Source organism: Myotis brandtii, unplaced genomic scaffold, assembly GCF_000412655.1.
Source record: "Myotis brandtii unplaced genomic scaffold, ASM41265v1 scaffold7553, whole genome shotgun sequence".
NCBI lineage: Eukaryota > Metazoa > Chordata > Mammalia > Chiroptera > Vespertilionidae > Myotis > Myotis brandtii.
This window is the reverse complement of record NW_005371020.1, coordinates 362-5,580: the sequence shown is the minus strand read 5'-3', so window position 1 is coordinate 5,580 and position 5,219 is coordinate 362. Positions and strand designations below refer to the sequence as shown.

Genomic DNA, 5,219 nt, shown 5'->3' with positions numbered 1-5,219 from the left:
GATCAGGGGGTTGGGGTGCCTTCCCCTGTCACGAACAGAGCAGGGCGGATAGGGAGGTTGTGGCCCCGCTCCCTGTTACACACAGAGCTGCAGGGCGATCAGGGGGTTTGGGCGCTGCCCCCTGTCACGCTGATCCAGTGCCAGGAGGCCTCGCGGCTCCGCTGATCCCAGTGCTGGGAGGCATATTACCCTTTTACTATATAGGATAGAGGCCTGGGGGCCGGCTGGTTTGCCCTGAAGGGTGTCCTGGATCAGGGTGGGGGTCCCCACTGGGGTGCCTGGCCAGTCTGGGTGAGGGGCTGAGGGCTGCTTTCAGGCTGGCAATTGACTGAAGCTCCCAACCGCTCCTTGTTTTCTTTTTTTTATTCTGGGCCAGCTTTAGCTCTGGCTCTAGCTCTGAGGCTTCCGCTGCTATAATCGAAACAATGTATAACTCTAGCTCTGAGATCCCGGCTGGCTGAAAGCTGATTTCTGGGGTTTTGTTTAGCTACTACATTTGCAACATAGTACATAGTTTCTTAGAGTTGTAGCTCAGAGGCCGTCAAGTCAGGCGGGGGTTGGAGTCCGCAGTCACTGCAGCAAGCAAACCTCATGTTCGCTTCCAGCTGCCTGGCTGCCGGCCGCCATCTTGGCTGACAGTTAATTTGCATAAGGATATGCTGATTAGCCAATGGGAAGGGTAGCTCGTACGCCAATTACCATGTTTCTCTTTTATTAGTGTAGATTACACTTTGATTGGTTGAACAGAAGACCAGACACTTAGCATATCAGGCTTTTATTCTATAGGATGAGAGAGAATCACGGATAGGCTGCCTCCTAGAGGTCCCACACTGGGGATGGAGCCCGCAACCCGGGCATATGCCCTGACCGGGCATCAAACCATGACCTCCTGGTTCATAGGTCGATGCCCAACCACTGAGCCACACTGGCCGGGCCGCTTGCCAATATTTTGTAATCAGGAGAGGGCACCTAAGATACATGGTTCTGGCTTGTCTTGAAAAATCAGAAAGGCCGGCCCACTTCTCAGGAGACAAGCGTCTGCCAGGGACCTCCCCGCCCCTTTTGGAGGGGCTGCTGTTCTCTGATTGGCTGCAGACTCGTCTCTCTCTTCGTGCTCCTGCCTGGGGGTCTGGGGTCAGCCCTTGGCACTGGCCTGGCACTGTTTTCTTACACGTTTCTCTGTCTCTCATTCTCCAAACCTGGCACCACATTGGTGCCCAGACCACATCCACTGGGCAGCACCACGGGTGTCATTCGTGTGGATTCGAACACACATCCTCCGGTCCGGCTGGCGTGGCTCGGTGGTTGAGCGTCGACCTAGGAACCAGGAGGTCAGGGTTCGATTCCCGGTCAGGGCGATTAAAAATAGAAGCAACTCATTGAATTGTTTTATATTTTGTTTTCATCTGTATGAAGAAAAAAATGACATTTTAAAACAAAGTATAACATCTTAATCGCCACCAATTTTGAAGTTTATAAGCTGATATTAAGAGATTCCATGTCGCTCTAACTGGTTTGGCTCAGAGGATAGAGTGTCGGCCTGCGGACTGAAGGGTCCCAGGTTCGAGTCCGGTCAAGGGCATGTACCTTGGTTGCAGGCATGTCCCCAGTGGTGGGTGTGCAGGAGGCAGCTATTCGATGTTTCTAACTCTCTATCCCTCTCCCTTCCTCCTTGTAAAAAATCAATAAAAATATATTTTTTAAAAAAATTTGTAATTCACTATGTGACAACTGAGCCACGCTGGCCAGGCTAAATATATATATTTAATAAATTTAATATGTACATAACAAATATATGTAGATAAATTAGAAATTGGTCAACCTCTGTACTTTTCCATTTATAAGAAGGCTAAGTACTTAAAAAAGAGGAATATTCCAGCCCTGGCCGGTGTGGCTCAGTGGATAGAGTGTTGGCCTGCGGACTGAAGGGTCCTGGGTTCGATTCCGGTCAAGGGCACATGCCCGGGTTGTGAGCTCGATCCCCAGTGTGGGGACGTGCAGGAAGCAGGTGATCCATGATTCTCTCTCATCATTGATGTCTCTCTCTCTCTCATCCTCTCTGAAATCAATAAAAATGTTTTGTTTTGTTTTTAAAGAGAGAGAAAGAGAAAGATGGCAGCCACAGACTTCAGAGCTGGAAAGGAGCCCTGGGATGTAGGGAGTGCCATCCGCTCATTCAGGGACGAGTTCCAATCGGCCCAGAGAGGTCAAGAAACTCACCCCAGGTCACACAGCTGGGAAGTGTCAGAATCTGGACAACACAGCGGAACTCCTGTGTCTTTGTTTCTCTGTTGCCAATGACTCTGCCTCTGAGACAGAACTGATGATACACATCGGGGAGGGGGCTCAGCACCGAAAAAAGAGAGGGGTGGGGGGGAGACAGAAAAGTGAGACGCAGCCCCCTGCCTGAGCCGCTGCCGGGCCAGGCTCAGTGACACTTCCATCTCCTCTCCATTTGCAAAGTGCGGGTCGTTCTTAACTTGCAGACTCCGCACGTGACCTCTGGATCCACGTTTCTCTTCGAAGTAATCCTAGAGATTTCGTTCCATCGAGGGGCGTGGCTGGGGCCCCAGACGATACTTCCGAGGCCCCTTGAAGGCACCGCGACATTTAGAAAAGTCTCTGTTATGCTGACAGGGAGCGAGGAGGCCTCGACAGGAGCCACTGGGAAGATCGATGGCGGCCTCTCTCTGAAATGCCTGCAGCTCCCCCTTTGCTCCCCACTTCAGCCTGTCCCGTGTTAGAAGGAATTAACCCTGCGTTGGGATTCTATGAAGTGACTAGAGGCCCGGTGCATGAAATTCGTGCAAGAGGAGGCCTTCCTTGGCCTGGCTGCCGGCACCGGCTTCCCTCCGGCACCCGGGACCCGGGCTTCCCCCGCAGCCCCTGCTTCGTCCAGAAGGTCGTCCGGAAGGATGTCCGGAAGGACATCCGGTCTAATTAGCATATGACGCTTTTATTATTATAGATACCCTCCTAAAGAACTTCAGGGCGGTAGCTACGGCCTTGGTTGTCTTCCAGTCTCCTCGGCTCGCCCTCTAGCCGGCATCTCTCCCCTTCCCTCCCCTTCCCTCCTTCTCTTCCTCCTCGGTGATCGGCAGTAGCGGCTCCAGCAAAGGCTGGGCCCGATCTGTGAAGAGGCCTCAGCCAACGATAACGGAGACGGCGAAACCTCGGAGCTCGCAGGGGGGTCCGGGGGAAGGCCCGGGCCTTGGAGATGGAGTTCCCGGTTGTGTAAGCTGTTCATGGCGGCCTCAGTGTGCAGACGCGTGAGTCGGGCCTGCACGGCCCCTTGGAGGGCTTTGGGACCCTGATGGACCGTGTGGTGGGGGGGAACCCCCAGACCACGCGCTGGCATTGCTTCGGCCTCGTGACTGATCGATCAGTCCTTCCCCCCCAGCTGGTGGGCGGAGTATGACGTCACCTGCAGCCCGGAAATACCCGAGTGCCTAACCAGGCACCTTACATGGACTATCCATTGGACCACCAATCCGCACCTGCCAAACACCCTAAGCCAGCGGTTCTCAACCTATGGGTCGCGACCCCTTCGGCGGTCGAACGACCCTTTCACAGGGGTCGCCTAAGACCATCCTGCATATCAGATATTTACATGACGATTCATCACAGCAGCAACATGACAGTGATGAAGTAGCAACGCAAATAATTTTATGGTTGGGTCACAACATGAGGAACTGTATTAAAAGGGCCAGAAGGTTGAGAACCGCTGCCTAAGCCAGTGATGGCGAACCTATGACACGCGTGTCAGAGGTGACACGCGAACTCATTTTTTTGGTTGATTTTTCTTTGTTAAATGGCATTTAAATATATAAAATAAATATCAAAAATATGTCTTTGTTTGACTATGGTTGCAAATATAAAAAAATTTCTTTATGTGACATGGCACCAGAGTGAAGTTAGGGTTTTTCAAAATGCTGACACGCCGAGCTCAAAAGGTTCGCCATCACTGGCCTAAGCCCTTGTCCTATATGGACCATACAGTAGCCACCAATCAGCGCACGCCCAGTACACTAAGGCCCCACCCCTTCCCATTCCGCCCCTCAAAAGCCGTGCCCACCCCTGCACGTGGTGCTGTCCTCCCCTTGCGAGACAGCCCGGCAGGTCCTTCTCCTCTAATCAGGCCTGTAGTCCTGGTTTCCGGCCTCTGTCTGATTTTTCAGTGGCCAACTCCAGAAGGTATGTTGAGATGGTTTGGACATAGAGAGAGGATGAACGAAAGGAGATAGAGAAACAAGGATACAAGACGAGTGTGGATGGGAGAGTGGGAAGGGGTCGACCTCAGCGAACGTACCTCCATCAGATTGAGGACGTTTTTAGCAAAAGCCAGCTTAGGAGCATCCTCATTAAGTTAATAACAATGTACCTACCTATAGAGTTTAAGTTTAAAAAATGTGGCTCTCAAAAGAAATTTCAGTTGTCGTACTGTTGACATTTGGCTCCGTTGACTAATGAGTTTGCCGGCCACTGACCACTGACCTACTCCAATGTGGAGGAGGCCGATGCCGCCATGGCCGCTAGATGGCAACACGGTGGAGCTGCAGCGGGCGGTGTCCCGGGACGATTCGGCGCGGCCCGGTGCCCACCCCAAGGTTAAGAAGCTCTTTGTCGGGGGCCTTGAAGGAGACGTGGCCGAGGGCGACCTGGTCGAGCACTTCCCGTAGTTTGGCACCGTGGGAAAAGCCGAGATTATTACTATTATTTTTTATATATATTTTTATTGACTTCAGAGAGGAAGGGAGAGGGAGAGAGGTGGAAACATCCATGATGAGAGAGAATCATTGAACAGCTGCCTCCTGCACGCCCCACACTGGGGATCAAGCCCGAAACCCGGGCTTGTGCCCTTGACGGGAATCGAACCCGGGATCCTTCAGTCTGCAGGCTGGTGCTCCATCCACTGAGCCACACGGGCCAGGGCCAAGCCGAGATTATTGCCGACAAGCAGCCCGGCAAGAAGCATGGCTTTGGCTTTCGTGTGTTTCCAGAATCACGACTCGGCAGGCAAGGCCGTGGTGGTCAAGTTCCATCCGATCCAGGGCCATCGCGTGGCGGCGGCGGCGGAGGCAGCAGCTGGGGCGGTCGCAGTAACATGGACCTTACAGAGGTGCCTATGGCGGTGGGGGTGATTATGGAGGCAGTTACTTCTTAAAAAAATTTTTTTAAGCCCTGGCCGGTGTGGCTCAGTGGATAGAGCGTCGGCATGC

The 5,219-nt window shown here is 52.9% G+C and overlaps 1 pseudogene; it reads left to right on the top strand.

Moving 5' to 3' along the window:
• Nucleotides 1-3,104: 3,104 nt before the first annotated feature.
• On the top strand, nt 3,105-5,099 carry LOC106724210 (annotated as a pseudogene).
• Nucleotides 5,100-5,219: the final 120 nt, after the last annotated feature.